Consider the following 24,998-nt stretch of genomic DNA (forward strand, 5'->3'; position numbering starts at 1 on the left):
TATTCTTACTGGAGAATGGAGACCTCATAAAAGCCCAAGAGCACCCTCTAGTGAAACTCTTGGAGTAGACCCAAGGGCCTGCTCTTGACCTGGTCTGTCCCTTTCAAATGACCTTTGCTTGCCCAAGATATAGAAGCTGATTTCAAAGCATCTGGTCTTATCTTCAGACAATTTCCAGATCACAAAGAAGGTGGTGTGCTTGTCAAGTGTTTCTAGTGGTATCAATGCTTGAGTGCTGAAGTCTAGTACACACTATTTGCATGGGTTTGTTTTTTCTTTTTTAAATAATGGTAATTTATCATTTTTGTGACCTACGCTGTTGTTATCTGTTAAAATAATTATTGTAACTAATATAACTAAAGGGAGAGAAGCATGAAAAGCATGTAACTAAATTATAGTACTTCTGCCTCTGCCTCTACCTTTGTCATGTTTCTCACACTTGGATCATGTATATAACATCCAGGAACTCTGCTAGTATATGCAAGAATAGAATAAGATTAAGGGTAACAGGTGATTATTAAAGGTTGGGAAGGGTGGGGGATGGATTAAGGGAGGCTGTATTTGATCACTATATGTTCTATGCATGTGTTGAAATATCAGACAAAGCTCCATTAGCTTGTACAATTAATATATGTTAATAAAATAAAATAATTTTTAAAAGTAGAAAGGTGAAAAGGCCATAGTATTTATGCATTCCTGAGTTTTTAGAGATATATCTACAAAGCAGTCTTGGTCTTATCCTTAAGTCAGTTAAACCTTTGAATACAATGCCACTTAGATTAGTAACCATTTCTTAATAAATGAAGCAAAGTAAATCACTAAAAGTAAACGCTATTGTTGCAAAGGAACTTGGAAATCTAAATCTCCACTTGAAACAAAAACAGAAACTCTAATGTTAAGTAAGTTGCTCAAGAAGACAAACCTGGATGATGCAGCATTAGGGCTACAATGTAGGTCCCTTGTGCCCATTCTAGTGTTCAGTGTACTACAAGGGCCCTCAAGAGTTTGTAATGTAATTTCACAGTCTCGGAATGAGACTGGTTACTGGTTTTTAGAGCTATAATAATTTAGGGACATGTCCTTATATTTACAGTGAAAGGCAAGTGTGTACCTTCCAATTTCATCTCTTTTTTATTTCTGTATTCTCTTGTGATTACTTTATTAGGGAAAAAATGAATACATAGTCAATTGATATGAGACATGTTTATTATTAAAATGCTGTGCCACACTGTGCTTACTTTATACACTAACAAAAATTAGAGGAATCCATGAATTGGATTGATTTTCTAATATTACTAGTTATCACTTCTAAGATTCTGTGCTTGAAAATTATGTCTGTGTTCTAAGAGTACTTACCTCTCAGTGTTCATAGAAGGATTACATAAGCAAATGCAAATAACTGCATTAACTGCAGTGTCTGTATTGAATGTTGGTATCTAATATTCAAAAGAACAGGGGATGTGAGGAGCTAAGAGGGAAGGTAAAGTGGTAGTACTGGGGATTGAAATGGAGAAAAGTATTTTATATGCCCTTATGACTATGTCAAAATGAACCCCACTGTTATGTATAACTATACTGCATAAAATATTGGAAAAAAAGAACACACATTCTTGGTGTTAAGCAATAGAGGTCAGAGATATGAACTATTAAAAAAGTTTTTCTGATTATTGTCAAATTTTTAAAAATATAGACAATTATCCCACAGCCTTTCCCAGTCATTATTGCTTCCAGTTGAGAATCATTGAATACAGAATGGCATTTGTCAAGGTAAATCACATATGAGTTCCATAGAAGTACATGATTCCTTCCTTTCTCAATTTATTACTATATTCTTAGTTTAGCCTTTAACCTTACTATTACTACATATAAGCTTAGTATCCAACCTTTCATTTATTCATTCATTGTCTATGTTCAGAAGGCAGGGTAGTTGTTTTTGGCAATTTATGGCACACTGATACAATTTTGATTTTGATGAAAAGTTAGTAATTTAGTTAGTTTTGTTCCCAGGTCTTTGCCTACTTTTCCATTCTTCAAAATACACTGTTTATATTAAGAATTATAAAGTCAGCAAACATTAGAGCTAGAAGGGATCATATATATAAACAAATCTCATCCCTTCATCTTTAAGATGAAGAAACAGATACACCAACGTGGAAGAAAACTGGCCATGTTTCATTCTACATACTGACTTTCAGTGATAGGTCATATTTCTCTCTTTTTTGAAAAATAGTTGCATCTGGAGAAACACTTGCTCAATTTTACATGATATTGTAAAATAATTGACCAATAAAAATCAATGAATCTATGAATAGACTATACACAGTATTTTAAAACTATTTATTAATACAGTACAGTATGTATGTTTTCCAGCTTTCTAATTCCTGTCACTTTTAAATGATGACCCACTCTGAAATACTTACGTGACTATCTTTAAAGATTTTCTTCTCCAGCTATGAGTCGAAACAGTCTCATTAATGAGACTGCATGGTCTCTGCATGGTCTACTAAATATTTTTAGGAAGTGGAACCCCCTTCTGGAGTATTGAGAGAAACATCACTTCTAAAATGCCTTTAAAAGTACTCCAGCATAAACATTACACTGGAACATTTCATTAGCTTTTTGAGAACAATAAAGAAATGTGGAGCATAATAGGCTAATATGTTTAAGTGGCCTTGGTAGAACCCTACTTAACTCAGTGGGATTTTCTGCAGCATGCAGAGGTGGAAAACCATTCCCTACATATTTATTGTGTAGGACTGCCTCTTTTTTATTGCATGCAGTTTATATCAAAGAAAAATGACTTTCTACCTGTAATTCTAAAATGAAGAAAGTTTCAAAATACAAGTTTTAGGAGAATAATATTTAGATATTATCAGCAACCAGCAGTGCTGGCTTGTGGCATTCTGGATTTCTATCAATAAAGATGGAAGAGACCAACTTGAATCTTAGTATTTACTGGCCTATTACATTAAATTAACATTAGGAAATTAAGATTCTAAAGTATGTAAATTTCTGAAAAAAACTACATGATGTAAGCCAAACTATTACTGGTCACATATTACCAAAACTAATTAATAAAAATGATATAGTTAGTTAGCTACCAATAAGAGTCTTATGCAAAATATTTTGAATTAAGTAAAAAGGTAATTTTGTAAAAAACATGAGGTAGTAATTTTTAGTTTTATTGTCATTGAAGTGATCACACTGAATATATTGCTAGACTTGCAGTATGATCTTCTGCCAATACTCTTTAGTTTCTGAGCTTCTATTTTCTCTGGTATAAATTGGGTCTCATTAGTCTTGGGACACTGTGATCTTTGTGATTTTCTTGAGCTTTTAGGAAAAAAACCACATGTAAATTAAGCATACAATTATAATATTTTAAGAAAATTCAAACAGACATATATGATGACAGATTAAAAGTTTGCATGTAGGTATTAGTTCCCTTTGTACTAGTTATCACCAAAAATTCATGCAAGCAGAATTCCTATTCATGTGGCACTGAATTAATGATACAAAGAAGATACTCTTGAATGACAGCTTCAGTGGCTGAAGTGGCATATTTAAACCATTATGTTTGTTTGTTTCACTTACTGTCAAACTCTGTCTTAGAAATACTATCAACTGGTTATATTGATAGATAGAATCTGTCTTTCAGTTCCAGTGTGTGTTTTGTATCAAATTGTCTCTTCATTGGTTTTTGGAATCTATATGCAAAATAACATATAAACACAAGTGTAAAACCCAGCTGTAATTGTTTCTTAACATTTGGTGACATCATAAATCATAAGATGTATATTCATATTGTATCGTAAATATCATCAGAATCACTCAGGAGGAGGGTGAAAACTCTAAACAAAACTTATTGCAAATAATGCATATGCTGCTTTTTCACCAGGAGGAGCGTTTCCTAGCTACCCTATTTACCCCAGTGGAATTTGACAAAAAATGTTCCTGGCGCACAAAGTTGGTTTAACAAAGAATCAAGTGGGCTTATTTTAAAATTCACCCCTAAATATGTTTGCTGGTTTTGAATTTCTGATTTTGTGCTTATGTAATTCAAAAACAGCTTTAGTTTAAAAACAAAAATTGGCAAAAATACTAGTGCATTATGTGTTCTAATCACGTATGGTGTTTTGAAAAACTAGGCTCAAAATTGACAAAATTGTTTCATTGGCATTACAGTTCAAATGCATGGATTTTCTTTTTCACAAGTTGAGTAAAATAAAAACAGCAGATTTTTAAAATGAGTAGTATATGAATTTAATTGATTTTTATAATATACAGTACAATTGTACTACAGATATTAATTTTCATTCTGTGTTTTTCTATATTTTACAGAGTTTATTACATTTTAGTTTGTGGTCAAGTCTATAATGTGCTTTAGCATCAATTTAAAACTATCTGGATTTTTCAAAACATTTTCTTCCAGTGATATGGAAAACACTCAAAATCTAGTATTAGTGGTCCAGCTTTTCTCTTTTATACAGTTCTTTGATTTTTCTTGTAAGAGATTTTCTCTTTTGAAAATATATAAACTTAGAAATAGAAGTCTCCCTGGCTCACATTACACTCATGAGACAATGATGATGCTGGAGTCCTTTTCATAATCAGAACCTTTGTAGAGATTGCCCAGGTATTCTTAGCCAAAATATCCCTCTCATTGTACACTACTCCAGGGCAACATGTGGTGTGCCAGCTGGATGCCCTCCCTACATGCCTCAGGTGGCCACATTTCAATGGTGCCTATAGATCACAGGCCAAATTCTCATTCTCTGTGTTAATCAGTGGGAGAATTCCCATAGAAAATGGGATGGGAGCATATTTCAGGAAAACTCAAAGAGATTAGTCAGATGATTAAGCCAGGACATTGTAAGTTCAAGTTTTATGAAGGATTTCTATAGCATTATCATAGTTGACCAAATAATGCTAGAAATTTTGGAGATATTTAGAAATTTAAATATAGCTTTCTATTCCACCATAATTTCTCCAAAGAAACCTCAACGGTATTTTTCTTTAGACACAATAAAAACTCATCACAATTCATGGCATCAAAGACAACTGATATAACTAGTAAAATAATTTGATTGAAACTTTTTCCCATGGTCCTGAAAGAATCTAAATTCTACTTATAGAAGTCTCATTATATATCTCTTTCAATTAAATTATGGTCAATCTTACAAACATATAGTGAGTTCTTACTATGTACAAGACACTACAGCAGATGCTCTGAATAATTCTGTGTTTAGTGCTTTATGGTATATGCCCTATTTTCACAGCTTCTTATCTTTGCATTGAAGATTTATCTTCTAATTATTACTTATTTAAATTTTCTGGAGTTTCAGATGATATATTTCAGATTTGGGATAGAGATTTGTTTTGTTTTTGTTTATTTTTGGTGATTTCAGACACCATTCTAGAAATACAATTAGCTTCCCTTGCAGGAAAAATAAAGACATATCATCATATTTAATTGAGTTGGGTTGGAACCAGTAACATTTCCTGAAATTTTCTCTTTGTTTCATATTCCATTAGACTCAGTCTTAAGTGCACTTTTAATGACCTAATTGAAAAGGTTTGTCAATATGTTCAGCCAAACAAAATAATTTTATTTACTACATTTAAGGCAATATTAATTTATTGCCTTTCATATATCTTTTTTGTGACCAGAAAATTTTATTTCTCCCTAAACTATTCATTCTTTATACTTAAGATTATATTAAATTCTACTGCTGTACTTGAAGTCTGTAAGTGCTATATAACATTTGGAGAATAGGTATAAAAGCTATTATTTTCCATTTAGCATGTGCTATATTCTCTAACACTGTTGCATCTAATGCAGAATGAAATGTTACACTATAAAGTCTTATTTCTACATATTTTTAAGATTATTTTCAAGTCTTTCTTTCAAACCTACTTTGAAAATACTTTAAAACAACCTGACTTTTGTTTTTAATCCATTCAGTTTATTTCCCTAAACCAGTGTTGAAATGAAATTTATCTTTATATATAAGAATTTCAAATAATTTAAAAAGAAATCCTCTTTATTTAAACTACTGAACACATACTGTTTTTCATAGACTCAAAACTCTAAATTCCTTCATTTGTTTTATTTATGATATCAGATTTGCGTAAAGACACTCTCTAGGTAATTCCATCAGCTCTGTCACCTTGGGTGTTTGGCCAGAGGGCAGTCATGTTGACCCCATCTGCAAAGGCTGGCTAAACTAGAATCTTGGACTATTAAAATCCCATTCATCAAGGTCCACATAAAATAAGGTAGGTGGGAAGCGGAGGACAGATGGTAGGGTCGGCAGCAAGGAAGTTGGTTGTTGACATTGATATAGACCCTTCTTCTTGCCAGAGTGACTCCATGGACTTATTTTGGCATGCAAGACTAGGCCAAAGCTATCATCTTAATAGAAGGTGAGCTGCAGGCAAACTGGAGAGATCCATGCACAGTAGGTATTCAGGGTTGGCTTAGATTTTGTCTATCAGCTTGACTGTCATACACATTTGATTGATTTGCAGTAGAGCTTGAATGTGCTGCATTGATGTTGAGGACTGTGTCATAAGGTTCCTGATATGGTGCACATATCTGAATGGAGTTGGACTTTGACGATCTTTGCCTATGCCAAGCAATACCAGACTTGAGTACATTATTCTGTGGTTGAGTAGCAGATGGTGAGTGCAGACGTTCGGAGGGGGTGTGCCTTCAAACACAATATGGAGCCAGCAAACTTACTTAGAAGGTTATTGCACATCTTGACTTTGGCAGCTATTTTTTAAGCACTGATGAAAATCCAAGTCCTACCCATTGTTACTTTTGGAATACTAGACAAGGTTGGTGTTCCATGTAAAAGAAATGCGAAAAACAAATGCATTGTTCATTGTGTTAGGCACAGTTGGTTGGAGTGACTTCCTTGATTTTGGCTAAATGGATCAAATAAACATTCTCAGATTATATGTTCTTGAATGTGGTACCAGAATACTTATTATTAATGTTAATTTTATTATTAAGATTAATTTTATTTACAAATAGACAGAAAAAGGGCCATCAGACCACAGAGAACATTGTGGTCCAAGATGGTACTTAAGAGTGACTTTATTTTCTTTGATTTTTAATTTAGGATAACAATTTGTTCTTCAGAAAAAGAAAAGGAAATATCCTAGTAGATGTATTGTATAGACAAAAATCTGGGTATTCACAGATTAAACAACACAGTAATTATATATGTATAGGAAAAGTGACTTTTTAAAAAAAAATTTATTCTTAAGTTTTAGGTGGACCTAATATCTTTATTTTACGTTTATGTGGTGCTGAGGATTGAACGCAGTGCCTTGTACATGTTAGGTGAGCACTGTACAACTGAGTGACAACCCCAGCCCCTGAGAAAGTGACTTTTATTGGTGTTGATCTTTTAACTTGAATGGATGCTGAATGCATGCAAGTTAATTTTCAGCTTAAAGTAACTTTCTTTTCCAGTTAAAAGGTAAAGTATGCTTATTGAAAAGAATTTCAGAATAGTAGGTAAAATTTAAATTAGTTATTGCCACAAACAAGGAATGAAATTTCCAAGACTTGACTCATCTGCCAGTTTTATGTGCATGTCTCAAGTATACATGTGTATATTTATATGTTGATATGTGTATTTTAAACAAAATATTTGATCATATAATCTGTATCTGCCTTCTTCACTCAACTTTAATTGTATTATATTTATAAAATGTGCTTTTTAATACTTGGGTAATATTATACCTTATTTATTTACAACAAATTTTAATCAACTCCTCCATATTTGATATATAACCTATTTTCTTGAGATCATTCTTACATAGAAATTTTGATGTGCATCTTGAATTGTGTTTTTAGAATGTATTCTTAGAAAGTAAATTTCTGGATTAAAAAATGTGAACTTCTCAAAGTTCTTTTGGTAACTTTTCACAAATTGTGTATGAAAGTACTTTTCTAAATATTTTTTCAATTGCTCTGAATAGTATCATAAATATTTGTCTATTTAGCAGGCAAAAACCTGATTTATTTTGTTTTAATTTGCACAGATTTGATTAATAAGAAGCTAGAATGTCTCTCATATACTTACTTGCCTTTGTTTTCTTCTTTTCACAAACTGTTTGCTTATGTCCTTTATTCATATAGTCTAACTGATTTGTAAAAATTCTTAAATATTATTTAAGACCTTAATTTTGTCAAACATGTTTCAAGAACGTTTTCCCTAGTTTTCATATACCACTTAACTTTGCTATTGCAAATGTGTAAAACTTTTTAAATATTTGTATGGTCAATTCTATTCTTTTTCCCAATTACTCTGTTCTTTGCTTTTATCTTAATTTTTTTTAAACTTGGAACTTGGTAAATAATCATCATTTTTTCTAGTATGATAGTAGTTTTATTTTGTACATTTAGTTTTCTATTCCTTGAAAAATTTATCTTAGCCTAAGGTATGAGAGAAGCATCTTACTTAATTTTGTTTCCAGTGATTAACCAAGTGTTTAAGCACCTTTCCTCACTAATTCTGATACTGTCATTTTTGCATACTAATTTTTATTAACATTAGAATCTATCTTTTATCTTTTAATGATCTGTTTTATTTTTTTTTCACTGTTCCATATTGTAACCATTACAGCATCACAGTAACCTTATCTACATTTTAAGTCAAATCCTTCCTTGTTTGTCTCTTATCAAAAATGGTTTTACAATTATCACCTATTTATTATTCAAGATTCATTTAATTTATTTAGTTTGTAAAATTGTTTCACTGGAATTTTAGTAAACCTATAAATTAGTATTAGTATCTTTGTAATATTCAATATTCATAATCAGAAACACAGGTTTTCCATTTACATAATGTTTCATTCATAAATTGTGTCATCTTATTATAGTCCCAAAATTCTTTTTTTATTTTTTTTTTTAGTTATAGATAGATAGATATTTATTTTGTTTGTTAGTTTTATGTGGTGCTGGGAATCAAACCCAGTGCCTCAGATGTACGAGGCAAATATTCTGCCACTGAGCCACAATGCCTGCCTGCCTTCACAAATTCTTTCTATACTTATGTATAGGCATATTATGTTCTCATTACTGTTTTGGATTACTTACATTCTACTTTTTAAATTTTCAGTGAAAAAGCTGTGTCTATTCTTTATAACATTTATTATCTAGCTATTTTACTCAACTCTCTTAATAATTTCTTAGAAGTTCTCTTGGGTTTTCAAGACCATTAGGTTATTTGCCAACAAAGAAATATGTCTACTTTTTTCCCTTTTAATTCTGTCTAATGTCCTATTTCATTTACTAGAATTTCTAAAACAATTTAAATAATCACAGTGATAAGGAAGTATATGTCTTGTTTTGGATTATGTGGTAATGTCTCTAGTTTTTATAGTTCAGTTGGATATTAACTGCTGATTTGAGGCAGATAGTCTTTTTTATGTTGATAAAGTAGATTAAAATTCTACTTTCTTTGATTATTAGGATTGAGCATTGAAGTTTTGTGCATTTTTTTTTTTTGGTAAACATTGTCCAATTAGCTGAGGAAAAAGAATTTTTCTTATATTTCTTAATTCAAATCAATTTAGCACACATTTATTCAGCACTTGCTGTGTGTCAGACATTCTTTACTAGGCATTAGAATTCAGCTGCAGAGCCCCTAAAAATGTTTTAGAATAATTCAGAGCATGACAATTCAGCAAAAGATTTAAAATACTTGATTTTTCATTATTAAATTATTTTTTGCATTATTAGAAAACATTTTGTGTTTAGGATTTCATTGAGAAAACTAAAGGCTTTTTTTGGGGGGAAAAAGAGGGTGTACCAGGGTTTGAAATCAAGAGCACTCGGCCACTGAGCCACATCCCCATCCCTATTTTGTATTTTATTTAGAGACAAGGTCTCACTGAGTTGCTTTGGCTGAGGCTGGCTTTGAACTCTTAATCCTCCTGCCTCACCCTCCTGAACTGCTGGGATTATAGGTGTACACCACTGTGCCAGCCTGAAGACTTTTAATAAACTGATTGTATATCATGTCACAGTATTAATTTTAAAAATTATTTAAATGTAAAATGATGATTTATAATAGAAATTATGAGTTTTGCCATCAAAACAATAGTGTCCAGATTCTAATTAAGAACATCTATAAAACTTGGGAATGCCTCAGGAAATTTATAGACCTCAATATTATAGATTGTTTGTATTCCATATGATTGAGAAATTGAAAAGTCTAATCATACTTTATCACTTCTTGTATAGTATGACTGAAATGTTTTGGGGCAAATCATTTTTATTATGCTGTCATTTGGTCTTTATTTCTCTGAGAGTCTTTCTAATTATCTGTAGTATTTCAATATCTATTTATATAGATTTATTTTCAATTAAAGGGTTTTTTTAAAATTAATATTATTGTTTCATTGTAGTTCAGCATAATTATCCTGCTTTTCCTATCTAGTGATATAATATCTTATTTTTTGAAATCCTTTTTTTTATCTTAGGTCTTTTACACAGTATGAATGAATAACACTTAATATTTTTATTGCATACCCTCTTTGACTAGATTATTTGTATTTTATGGAAATCAAACAAATATTTACTGAGAATTAATTTTTCTACTCAATATGATGCTAGATATTATGAATAATAGTACAGAAAAGCTTATGTCACATACTTTCAAAGAACTGATTTCTGGTTTGTAGATAGAGATGAACAAGGAAAAATGCAAAATAACAAATCTTAATGAAATGTTATAGAAGATTTTATATATATATATATATATATATATATATATATATATATATATATATATACAGCATCATGTTCTTGTTCTTTCTTTTAGCAAAAGTATTAGAACATAGAAAATATATTTTGTTTATTTACCTTACCCTGGGCCTCTTCATACTTTTCCTACCACATTTGTGCCTTTACAACAATTTCCTCACTTGCTGCTTAAAAATTATATTTTCTTTTGCAAGATTTTCAAAATTATCTTTGGAACCACATTGGATAGACAAATGTCATGCACATTAATCTGTAAAATATTACCAGTGGTAATTTGTCTTACACAAAGATGACCCTGCTCAGAATTTGGAAACAGGCATAGTGCTAGTTACTACAAGTGTGGACTAAAAATCATTGCTTTCTCAATCTCCTCAGACAATTTTATTAAAGAGCTTGTCCAGATTCTTAAAACCATTCACAAAAGAATTAATATGCAAAGTAGGAGAAATCCAAATGCTAACACATAGTTAGCATATCTACTAAAGGGGAATTTTAACAGTAAATTTTGGTATATTAAAGGACAAGATTCATATCCTTTGGGCTTTCATGAGATTTTTCTTTCATAGAGTCCTTTCATTTTAAACTTTAGCTTTCGGTATATATTTTAAGTTACAACCTTAGAAATTTATCCTCTTTTGTGAAATTTTTATTCCCTCCCAATTTTTAATACTTATATTGAAGAGTGTTTGTCACAGACCACAACATGTGTCCCTTTGGAACTATTATCCTATTTTAATTCAGAAACAATGCTATTGATTAAGTAATACAGTTTTCAAACTTCAAAGCATTTTTCAGCCACCATTTCTCCTGACCCTCACCATGAGCTTCCTGTGTGGTATCATTTATCTGAAGTCTTATTAAAATGTAAATAAATTACACCAACACATTTCCTCTGTTTGCCCAGCCTTGTGCTACATTAAAACAACTGTCTTGATGAAACACATATTGATGCATTGTGCATTTCCGTACTAAACCCAAGATGTAGTTATATGGATATGTAACAAAACTCACTTCATGAGTTTTTGTTAAAGTATTTTATGAATTGTAGATAATCTGAGCTATGGGAGATAATGAAATTCTACATGCCACACTTGACAGAAAGAGGATAGCTCCTCAGATAGAATTGGATTAGAGTCTTGAGAGAGATGCATTGTGGCTTTTAAGGTACTTTACCTTTATAAGCATATCTAACTCTTAATTGTTCATACTAATGCTCATGTCATAGTATTAGGGTATAAATAGAAAAAAATAAAAGTAAATAAGTCAGGATTTTATCTAAAATAATTTGTCTTTGCCCTTGATATGCATTATTTTTATTTTTTACGGTTTGGCATAAAATTAATTCTGTTTCTTTTTAGAAGCAATTTATAACCTCTATATTTTTTCAGAGGGATGGTCTAATACCTGTATAATAGCAGATTTTACTATGAATATAATGGAAAACCCTAATAGGAAGTAATTTGGTGAGACCAAATTCATGTAAGGTTAAGCAATTACAAGGATAATAAGAAAACTGAATAATGGTTAATAGGAAGCCAATGATATACAATACTACTTGAATAATTATTAAATTAATTTTGGAGAAAATAATTACTATAAATATCTTTCAGTTGCTGAGCACATACCAAGTAGTAGGAAAAGGAAGCAATTCAGTGTTTTTCAGAGGAAATGGGTAATCAAACTGTGATTGTCCAAGATGAATTTCAGAGTCTATCTAGGCAATTCAAATGGAAGGAATGCATATCCTGCAGGAAATTTTCATTTATAACATTTCTCTAAGTTATGCCTTTGATTGTTATTGCATGACAGCAAATTCTAGATATCATTGGAATGCAGCTATTCTTTGTTAATAGCAAACATAGTAATAACATTGGAATTGGGTTGGAATCCTCTTTTAGAAATTGTAAAGCCCACCCTAAACACACAGCCAAAAAATGTTCATGTGTTCAGTTGAGAGACTAGCTGGAGAAGGACCCTTACATAGGATTAAAAAATTATTTAAATATTTATTTTAAGTCCACTCTTATTTAAAGATAAATGGGAGGTGAAGACTCTAAGTTTCTTCATTACAGTCTGGATATTGCCTGAGTGATAAACACATACTGCAAGGTGAGAAGAGTTTCATTAGACTACATGATCAGGTTTACTTGTGTCTTTAAGCAATTTACATGGTGCTTCAGGGTTTTATTTTATGAATCAAATCTTCTATTTTCCAAATAGAAACAGTAACCTTGCCTGTTGTAGGTTCATAAGCTAAAGGTGACTTCTTATGACACTTCAGTAAGATGAAGGTTGGTGAATAGTTTGATTTGACACCTTATAAATGTGAACCATTAATGTTGATACAGTGATATTAGTAAGATATTCACAGTTAAATCTTCATAGACTCTGAATATCTATGGCAAAAAGTTTGCTTATTTTTCCTATCTCTTTCAGTAGCTTTGAAGAAAAATAAAAGTTTTAAAATTTCTAGAAACAGATACTACATGTTTATTTGATTTTGTGTGAAAAGGGTGATTTTGTAAGTGTTCATAATTTAAATGCTCTAGGAAAGTCTGTTCTCAAGAGAATTGTATTGTCTATCATCATGTAAAGAACAAATCATCTTTTTTACAGTGACTATTATTCCCTGCTTCTATATGGGAACTTTCTAAATGACAAGACTTATTTAAGTTCATAGAGGAGCTTATCCTCTTGGCATGTTTCTGAGGAAGTATCACATGGGCCAGCACACGAACTGAGAGAGAAAAAATGGTGAATACTCATGTGATCCAAAGAAGTTTTTGGAACTATTTAGAGAGATTGCTGACTATTGTTTTATATGAGATTAAATCTAGGTGACATGATCTCCATAGTTGTTTGGAGTAAGTTTATTCCAGCTCCAAATTTTTTGTCGACCCATTATGAACCAATGTAATTCTTGCTCTTTCTCATTGATTGGTTTCTCTCATCTCTGTAAAGAAAGGCACAATTTTTATCTTTCATGGGAGAAATTTGGCAACCTCATCTACCTCCCAGTTTCTATGAGTCAACATAATTAAATATTTTCAGGATTGATAGACATTCTTTATCCCCCAAAACTTTGAAACTTTCTATATATGTAGCGGTATATTCCGTAGAGAGTTTCCTATATAGATATAATCATCATGAAAGTTTTCATTCAATGGCAATCAGATTCCCTCCACCCCATCCCACCCACAAACATGCATGCCACTGGGCTTTTGACTCCTGCATTGCAAGGACAAAAATTAGACAATGTTAATTTATTGAAGAAATGTATTAAGTTGCTTATGCTTACTATAGAAAAGATCATATCATCCAAACTGGGTACTTTTAAGGGTAATGGAACAAATATCATAATTGGATTATGATATTTTAGCCACGACTTCTTCTATCCCTCACTCCTCTCCATAGCTCCATTGGAACAATAGTTCTACCAAGCAATGCAGGATGGAAAAATCCCACAAATTCTCTTTTGAAAGAGGTTGATTAGATAGAGTAGAATATAGAAGAAATCCATGACCTTATGTGTTGTCAGAGCAACAGCAATCTCCATGGCAAACAAACAGGGAGAACAACCATTATATCTAGCACAAAGTTGCAGTTCAGAATGAGGCAGGCAATAGACAAGCAGATTGGCCACAAATTCAACAGGAGAATTGGGAAAAGAGACTACCATAGTGTGCCTTAATAAGCTGCCACATAGCACTAATTTTCTGGAAGATTACATACTTAGTCAAGGAAGACCAGAGATGGGCAAGAATTACATATATTTCTGATTGTACCTAAGGGCTTTGGGCACACAAAGAAGAGATAGTGGAGAGCCCAATGAAAAGTAAAAGTCAAGGAAGATTTGTAAACTATCTGAATTTTGAATATATTCCATTTCCCATACCCATATTCATCAGCAAGGTATATTACCTTATTGATTCAGTGTGGTTGTACACAACCTCTGGTGAATGATTTTCTGGCCTATAAAGTGTGTGGACATAATAGCAAGTCCTACCTAAAAAATGAAAATAGTTTTTACAAAAATTAAACAGAGACATCAGCAGTTGCACAGCATGGAGGAGACAGACTCCACAGAGTTAGATCAAACAACTCCTAAAGAAACAAAGAACAATACAGCAACAACCCCTAAAAGGGAAAAATCAGAAGCCAAAGTTGTCATATCATATAAAATATCAGTTTTCAAGGAAAATTATGAAATTAAAGAAATATGAGTATGATCCATACCCAGTTACAAAGGCAGTTGAAAGAAACAGACTCTGAGTTGAAGTGGGGAGAGCAGATGTTGAATATTTAGCAGAGAGACATGAAAGCAGTGCTTATAAATGTGTTCAAATAAATAAGGAAATCATGTTAAATTATTAAATAAAAGCATTACTATAATTACTCTTCAAATAGAGTTTCATTATAAAGATAAGAATTATTTGGAAAGAAATGAAATTTTGGAGTTGAAATGTATGACTGAAATTTAAAAAATTGCTAGAGGGTCTCAACAGCAGATGTGCTGGCAGAAGAAAGACACAGTGAACTTGAAGATAAAGCAACAGAAATTATCTAATCCAAAGGAAAAAACTGAAGAAAATGAATTAAGCTTCAGAGACCTGTGAGATAATCATTAAACACACTAACATGTATAGTGAAATAGGAGGAAAGGAGGACAGAAACAGGAAAGGAGGACAGAAACAAGGGGCAGAAAAATAATTGAAGAAGTTCGGGCAAAACTTTCCCTACTATGAGGAATAGCATCAGCCTAAATATTCCAGCTCAAAAGCACTAAGTAGAATAAACACAAAAGTCAAACACAAGAGTTTGATTCTCAGACTTTTGGAGGCCAAAGAAACCGAAAATCTTGAAAGCAACAAGAGAAAAAAGACTTAGTAGACAGAAAGAACAACACTCTGATTAACAGCTTGCTTCTTAGTAGAAACAATTAAAACCAGAGGTAGAAGGATAACATATTCAAAGTGCTGAAGGAAAATAAAGATATAATCGAGAATTTTATATCCAGCAAAACTGTTCTTTCAAAATGAAGATTTCCCAGATATACAAAGGCTGAAATGATTTATTGCTAATAGAATTGTCTTAAGGAAATACTGCAGAAAAATTATTTTAACTGAAAAGAAATTACAACCAACAGTAATTAAAATCCACTCAAAGCAGTGGGGATAGAAGAAAACCTGGCCATGTGATTATGTAGTGTTATGGTTTGAATATGGGTAGTGTCCTCCAAAGATCATGTGTTGAAGAATTGATCCACAGGGTGACTCTACTGGGAGGTACTGTGGACCTTTAGGAAATGGAGCCTAGTATGAGTGTGGTACCTAATGGTAGGTGGGTTCTTGAACAAGATGGGATTCTACTGATCCTTGCTTTTACTCAGCTTCCTGGCTCCTGACCTGAGTGGTTAGCTCCATCATACACTCCAATCTGCTGTGTTGCCCTTTACAAAATCCCAAATCCATGAGGCCACTCAATCCTGGACTGGAAACACCAGAGTTGTGGGGCAAAATAGACCTTTTTCTCTTTATAAGTTAATTGCCTTAGATATTTCATTATAGTGACAGAAAGGTAACTAACATGTGTATATAAAAATAGATACTATAAATATATCACTAAAAATAATTTAAAAAAGAGAAAATACTAAGCAACAGAAACAATTAAATAGGAAAGAAAGTAACATAGAAAACCAATGGAATCAAAAGTTAGTTTTTTGAAAGATTAACAAAATTGTTGGACTTTTTGCTAGACTGACTAAATAAAAATTAGAGAAGATGACAGTTAATGAAAATCAGAAAATCAGAAATGAAAGAGGGGACATTGCTATAGAAATTATTAATGCCATAGAGATTGAAAGAGTTGTGAGACAATAATATAAAAAAATATATCCCAAGATGTTCAACAAGTTAGACTAATTAAACTCTACTAAAAATGCACAAATTAACAGAACTGACTCAAAAAAAAATAGACAATTTGTATAGGCCTATAACAGTAAAGAGATAATTTTTTTTAAAAAATGGTAGATTTAGATTGCTTCACTGGTAAATTCTGTCCAAAAGAAGAAAAATAATCAATCTTTCACAAAATTTTACATGAAATAAAGAAAAATAAAACTTTTCAGTTCATTCTATGAGAGGATTATTACCCTGCAACTAAAGCCAGACACAGACATCACAATAAAAGTGAACTTCAGATTACTATCCCTCATGAAAACAGACATCAAAATCCTCAAAAAAATTCAAAAATCAAATATGAGCAATATTGAAAATTATTATACAACCTGAATAATTGGATTTATCCCAGGAACATAGAATGTGCTTGCTATCCAATAATCTCAATGTAATATCCCATAGTAATAAAATAAAAGGAAAAATTGACCATCTCAATAGATGCAGAAAAGTTTGAGAAAATCCAATATGTATTTGTAATAGAAATTTCAATAAACTTGTAACAGACAGGAATTTCTACCTGATAAAGGGCATCTATGAAAAATCTATGAATAACTTAATGATGAAAGATGTCTTATTTACTTCTAAAATTGGGAATCGGACAGTATTATCATATTTTACCTATTATATTAAGCATTGTAATAAAATGTCTACCAAGAATGTTAGAGAGAAAGAGAGAGAGAGTGAGGTAGAGAGAGAGGTTAATTTAAAAAAAAGAAAGGAAAGGGAAAGGGAAGAGTTGGGAAGGAAAAGAAACTGAAGAGAAGGAAAGGGAAGATAGAACAGAATTAAATAAAACTCTTTTTATTTCCTAATAAATGAGTTTAGTGAGTTAACTAGATAAAAGATCATTGTACAAAAATCATTTGTTCTCATATACTAGCAACAAAACTGAGATTAAGAAAAAAATTTCATTTTTAATAACATCAGAAAGAATACATTTTTACAGAATTAAAAAACTCATTCTAAAATTTAAATGAAGAAGCAAAAAATTCAGATTAAAATAACTATGAAAAATAAAACAAAATCAAATGATGTAAACTTCCTAATTTTAAAACTTACAATAAAAAGTATAGTAAGGAAAAACATGTGGTGCTGGCATCTACTGGGATAGAACTGAGAGTGCAGAAAAGTAACCTTTACATTTTTGGTGAGTAGCTATTGACAAAAGTACCAAGGCAATTTGGAAGAGGAAGAGATCATTTACAATAAATAGTGCTAGGTTCTTAGGTGCTAGGACTATATGAAATATATATTTATATTCATGTACTAAGACTATAGAGAAAAATATTTTAAATTCTTACATCACACTATACTTAAAAATTACTTAAAAGTGGATTGTGGACCTAAGAATAAGAAGTGAAATTATAAAATTACTAGAATCATAGGAGAAATCTTCACGACCTGGAGATAGATAAAGTTCATAGACATGATACCAAGAATTTGATTTAAAAAAGAAAAAAAATATGGATTTTTAAAAAGTTTAAAGCTTTTCCATTTCAATAGTTATTATTATAGAAATAAAATGACAGGCTGAAGACAGGAAAAAAATATCTTCAAGGTTAGGATTTGTAAATCATAATTTGATAAAGAGTTTCTATCCATACCATACAAAGACCTCTTCAATAATAAAAAGATGAACAACCCAATTTAAAATTGGGAATTTTTTTGACTAGTCATTTCAGAAAAGAAAAAGTAGGAATTGCTAACAAGCAGATAAAAGATGCTCCACATAATTAATACTTAATAACATGTAAATTTAATCTAGGAAATACTATTTCAAACCCAATATAGCAGCAATAATTTAAAAATGAGAGTAACAAGTGTTGGTGAAGATATGGAGAAACTGGAATCCTCTTCCATTGCTGGTGGGAATGTACAATAGTACAGCTACTTTGAAAGTGGTTTCCAAATTCCTTACAAATTAAAATAAATTTATACTTATGACCCAGCAATTCCACTTCTAGTTATATACCTGAGAGAAATAAGAACACATCACACAGAGACCTGTACAAAGTAAAGGTTCAAGGCAGTATTTTTCATAATAGTCAAAAATAAAAACTGGGAACAATCCAAATGTCCATCAACTGATAAATGGATAAACAAAATGTGCTACATCCATACAATGTAATTCCATCCATCAGTAGAAAGAAATACATTGTTGCTACATGCCACAGCATAAATAAATCTTTATAAAAGGTCTATTATAAATGAAAAAAAGCTACATGACAGAGAATGCATGTTGTATCATTGCATTTACAGGAAATGTCCATAAAAGGCAGAGTTTTAGAGAAAGCAAGCAGATTATTTGCATGGGTCTAGGGCTGAAAGTGGAGCTTAACTGCCTCAGGTTAGGAAGGAAATTTGTAAGGTTGACAAAAATGTTCTCACACTGGATTATGATGATGGTTATGCAACTCTAAATTTTCTTAAATTTATTATTATAATTAATAAGGGTAAATTATATCTTATATAAATTATACATCAGCATGCTATTAAAAACAAAGCTATGTTTATTAAAACTGAAGGAAATATAGAGAAACCTGACAGTGACAATCATAACAAAGGAGCCAGTGTTAACATCCACAGTGATGTGTGATGTTATATCATAATATCTGATATTATAAAAAGGGCACTTCTGCTTCTTCTGTATTCTTCCCTAAAATTCATAATCCCAATCTCATTAGGAGAAAACATCAAACAAATTTAAATTCAGTAACATGAAATACTTGACCAATAACTTTCAAGGTCATGCAAAACAAGGAAGGACTGAGAAACTGTCACAGATGAGAAGAGACTAAAGTAGACATGATTGCATGATACTAAATGCAATTTGGTATCCTGAACTGATTCTTGGAACACAAAAATGATATTAGTGGAAACACTGGTAGCCTCTAAATAAAGTCTACAGTTTCATTAATAGGTTTGTATCAATGTTAATTTCTTAAATTTGAGAAATTTATCTTAGTTATATAAAACATTAACATTAGGAAAAGTTGATGAAGGAAATATGAGAACCTTCTGTACTTTCTTTTCATAAATCTAAAATTGTTTCATAATAGGAAGTTAAAATAATAAAAAATTAAAGGGAAATCATCCATATATAATATGATGATCTTACATGAATCCTGATTCAAAGTAGCTACCTTAAGAAAGAGTGAGGAAGGAAGGGAGAGAGGAAAGGAGGGAAGAAGGGAGGGAGAGTGAAAAAATAAAAATAAAAATATTTAAAAGTCAATTCTTTGACATTTACAGAATATTCAATACCATTGAAGAGTTGTTTTAGTTTTGAAATTGGATGAAATGAGTTATGTTTGTAAAAAGTTGTTACCTTTCAGTAAAGCATACTAAGGCAGATGAAATGACATGCTATTTGAGATTGTCTTTGAAATGATCTGGTAGAAGAAAAAGTGGGTGAAAGGGTGGCTAGAAAATAAATTGACTATGGGTGGTGAGTATGTAGGAGTTCATTTTTACTATGCACTTCACCTTTACATATGTTTGAAATTTTCTGTAATAAAGTTTTTTTAAAGAAAAAAATCTAAAAAACCCCAAAGTTTTATAATTAGCCTTCTATGTTGACCATAGACAGAGCTTGTATCTTTTAAAAATCAAATCTGAACAGTGTCAACATGAATAAATCTTAGAGAGGTGAGTGAACTCTCAAAAATAATCTGAGTAAGATATAATCAGGGCTGAATGGTTGGGAGAAAAGGAAAAGGAATGCCTGAATTAACAGGCCTCCTAAACTGGAGTGCATTGTTGTTCTTTCCTTGAAGTTCTGTGACCTGGTGATATCTAAAACTCCTAAGTGAGGATTTTAAAGTAGAAGGTGGTCAAAAAAAAACCAACCCTTTTTTTCCTACTCAATGTTCAGATCTATAGTTCCTCGCCCCCTTCGGTTCTTTTTTAATTGACTGGTGGCTTTGTCTGTCGCTTTGTGAAGCACAGGATAGGTTACTGTAATACAAAGCTTTTGCTACTTCTCTGGAAAGCCATTCAGAATCTTTAACTAGTGCAGAATGTAGAACTCTTTTGCTAGAGGATCTCTTGGAAGGAAGTATTCTTCCAGGCTTTGTAATTTACATTGATTACTGAGCTGTTTTTCAGTGCATCATTGGATGTTGACTGTAATCTATAAAACCTTATATAGTTTTGTCCTGATTAGAGAAGTCTGGCACTAGTTGTCAATTCTGATAATGACTGAGATTGATCTGTTTGACAAAACAACAACAACAAAAAAAAAATTAAAATTTTTTGGAACCTGAAATGTCAGGAGCAAGTTATTCTTATTGATAACACATACTCTGTTAGTCTGCTATTTTAAAGTGGGTTCATTGTACAGTGTGAATTTGGGAAAAATAAAACACACAAAAACCAGAAAGTTGAAAAGTAGACAGTAGTGCCAGTAAGAAAGTCCTTGTCCTAACTTTCTACTCCTTAATCTTATCAACATGTCCTCATAATATTTTACCACCTTAATGACCTGCTTTCTAAGCAGTCTTTACCCAATACTGAGTCCCATTACATAGTGATAAAGTTAATGACTTGTTCATGAGGCAGATATGAAGAGGAGCAGAATTCATATCAAAGACAACTGGTCCCATTTCCAGGTCCATCTTTGGGCCAAGATACGTAGTCGCCAACAGTGAGTTGGCGACTGTATTTTTGAGTCCTGGCGCAAAGTAAGATCCATCTGTTTTGCCCAGCCGTTTGCCTGAGTGCCACAGAATGGTCCTGTTATTAGTCTTATTTGTGGTCCTATTTGAGGTTAGGTAAAATGTAAATAAACTTCGTCCCCCTTGTGATGAATGCAGCATAGGAATTAAAAGTGGTGGTGGTGGTAGTGGTGATGGTGGTAAGTGACGTTGTGTCTCTATTTTCTCAATTGTTCTGTTTTCTTTGGATTGGGAAACAGACATTTAAGAATGAGTTTGTCATCTGGAAGGATAGTTGTGACCAAGTTTTCCTCAACAGGATACAAGATGTTATTTTTGAGCTTCATTACCCTCACCAAGGGGGGAAAGAGACAGAGACAGAGACAGAGATAAAGGGGGAGGGAGAAATCAAGAAGTGAAAGTAGGGAGGAAATACACAGAAATGGAGTGAAAACAAAGTTCAAAGAAGACAAAGAGGAATGACATAAGGGGCAGGGGAAATGTAACTTAGTAGACTGTTCACAGAATAGACTTTATTATTTTGAACTGATAGTTCAATTCAGTCAACATCTGGTGAATTGAGAAAAAGGAGATCTGACTGATTAAACTGAACTGCTAGTTGTCAGTTAAATAGTTCATATATAAATATCCAGCCCAGTTTCTATCACCTTTTCTTGTCTGAGCTAGACGGTGAATCAGTTTCACTAACCATATTTTATTGGTGAGTAGAACAATACTAGTTGGTGATTTGGATTCATGTAGAGGTGGGCAGTTTTTATGTTTTGGAATCATTTATCAGGGATTATTGTTATTCCATATAATTTCTGAGCAGTTATTTTTGTCAGTTTCTTTTACGAATGTTTTGTTGCCTTATAAGGATATATGTGCACTCCCCTCCTCTCATTCAGTTGTCCCTGGTGACGCCTCCATAATTTCTGTCTTTACACTGGTGCATTTTCAGTCTAATTCAGGCATTTGAGAAGCAGGGGAAAAGTTTAGTTAGTCAATGTCAGTGATTTTTTAAAAGCCTAATCCATTCATGGGTGAATTTAGTGTGAAGCTGAGCAAGTTTGCATTTAAAATCTATGTATATCAAATAGACGCATTACCCAAATTATTCTTCCATATATTACAAAGGAAAAAGAAAACAGGATTCACAAGTGAGAACCAGATGCATATTCTAATAATAGGTGCAGTTTCAGGGGTAATTTATGATTGTACTCTCATATGTGGAAATATTAAAATATTACTTTGCATTATATGAGGTTGAACATAAACATACCATATTTAGTGGTACAAATATATATTCAAAAATACTGCTGTAAAATAAAAGAAGGATAATTATAATAGCTCCACTTTACATTTTAAAAACTATTTCTAAATCCCTTCAAATAACAATTTGAAGATAAAAATAAACATGACTTAATCTAGTGTGTATGTGTTTTTTTTTTAACTATTATTTATAGATGATATTGTTTGAAGAAGAAAGGGACTGAAAAATATAGTATGATGTTTTAAGCTCAGATTTTAATTCATGTACTCTTAAATTTGAAGATTAAAGATACATGTTTTTTGAACCAGGAGTTAAATCAGGAGGTCTGGTTTAAAACCTGGTGATCTTCCTGTGCTGTTTCCTGTTCATGATGACTCGGGATTGCATTGACAAGATACACAATATGATGTGAAATAAGGCACACTAACCAATAATACAGTGCAATGACCATTTTGTGTTACTAAATATGTTCATTTACCTCTACTTCACCATCTGCCCCACCACCATTCAATTCAGTCATTTGAAACAAATAGATCTAGCATTTTTCCCAATTCCATTTGAACTCATACTTTTTCTTTAATGTGTATATTCAAATCCATAGATTTTCTTATTTATTCTCTGAGTGTTAATTTTATGTAATCTTTGTAAAGTTGTTGTTTAGGAATATTTTCTAAAATATCAGATAAAATATAGCTAAAATGCAAAAACACTAAGTTCTTACTCATATCATTACAAAATCCTTAACATGGAGGCATATTTTGTTTTTCAGAATTGCTTTTTCTCTCTTCACTCTTTAGATCCTTTTCTTTTCATTAAAAAACTACTCTGGGAAGAAGGTTTCTTTTTTTTCCTTAACAGGGGGAAAAAAAAAAAAAAAGCCACGCTTGACTGATAATGCATTGCTTTGGATGGTGAAACATTATGAAAGTTTAATTTTTAATTAAATCTGAAATACCAATTATAACTGAAAGAGATTTTAACCTGTTTCTTTTCAGACTGCCTGAAGTTACATTTAAAGACTGAAATCACTGCACCTTAAAAACAAAAGATTGAGCTGCACTATATTCCTGTAAGTAGAAGCTTCCTGTACCTTCCTCTGTTTTTCTGTGACTAATCTCAAAAACGGACAAAAACATTGGTTTTGAAAGTCCCTGAAGAAATATATCTTTAAATAATTTTCCTTCTTTTAAGAAAAAAAAAAAGTTGGTAGGCTCAATATTCAGTATATCTTTTTTATTTAACCGAAAGTGTAGATTCTTTCTTTTGGCTGGTTTGAATTTCATTAGGGAGGGTGTCACCCACAGTGTTTCAGCACAGTGACATACACCCTGTTTGGAAAGATTCTTGCATTTTTTTGTACCAGACTCATGAAAGGTAAAAGAAGATTTCTTATTGAATCTAAGTAGATTCCATTTTCCTTTGTGATGTCATTAGAAATTTTTAGCCTTTGTGTCAATGGAAATGGAAAGTTCATGATGACATCACAAGATCCTGTTGCCTTGAGGACTTTGGGCAAAACTAAGTAAAATGCATAATTCCCTTGTGTGCTCGTGTTCCCCATTCTGCTACAAAGCAATCAAAATAGCACATCTTCTGTCTTCCCGTGAGCTACAAGGCTGTCTCTCAGAGCCCCATTGTTCCATAAATGCATGTCAGAGTCTACCACAGTCTGGTCTACCCTTATTTAGCTGCTGTTTTGTCAATGTACTTGGAAGAACAATTAACATTTGGGATTTCAATGTCTGAATAACAGGCAGTGAATAGAACTGGAGCACATAAAAGATTCAGATGCCCAGGGTAAGAAAACAGAAGCTTATGGTTGGTGGAGGAAAAAAAAGGAAAATCATTTTAATGCTGTACTCAAAGGTTGTGAAATACTACAAGGAAAGTCAATCATTTCTTTTATAAGTTTTAGGTCCAAATGTGTATCTTGTAATGAAATCCAGAAGCTTATGACATCTTCCTCAGTTTTGAAGTTTAATGTGTTGCAAGATCTTTTGCTAGATTGTCTTAGAACACTTAACTTTCCTTGTTGGAATACCAGATGTGGTTTTGCTGCATCGTGGTTTTCAGAGTGCCAGTCATTGTCCAGCAGAGAGCACTAAAGGTGATTTCTTCCATTTTTACCTTGATTAACTGCACTCTTTCATTATTGACTGTAGTTCTTGTGTGTTGACTGTAGACAGTCCTGGAGTGTTTTAAATGTCTCTGTCTTTTGTTTAAATTCTTTATAAGTTCTTCTATTTATTTATTTATTTATTTATTTATTTATTTATTTTTTGGTGGGATGATGCATGGGCCAACCAAGATCATCACCCTGTCAG

At 32.0% G+C, this 24,998-nt stretch overlaps 1 protein-coding gene across 11 annotated transcripts in view; it reads left to right on the plus strand.

The window, feature by feature from the left end:
- The window catches only part of Zbtb20 (zinc finger and BTB domain containing 20), an 806,989-nt gene that overhangs the window by 310,238 nt on the left and 471,753 nt on the right, over positions 1-24,998 (plus strand). For all 11 annotated transcript variants that reach the window (XM_071615331.1, XM_071615319.1, XM_071615317.1 and 8 more), the window contains one exon: positions 23,670-23,743. The gene's annotated coding sequence lies outside the window, so the exon portion shown is untranslated. The remainder of the gene's footprint in view (positions 1-23,669; positions 23,744-24,998) is intronic.

Source organism: Marmota flaviventris, chromosome 8, assembly GCF_047511675.1.
Source record: "Marmota flaviventris isolate mMarFla1 chromosome 8, mMarFla1.hap1, whole genome shotgun sequence".
Taxonomy (NCBI): domain Eukaryota; kingdom Metazoa; phylum Chordata; class Mammalia; order Rodentia; family Sciuridae; genus Marmota; species Marmota flaviventris.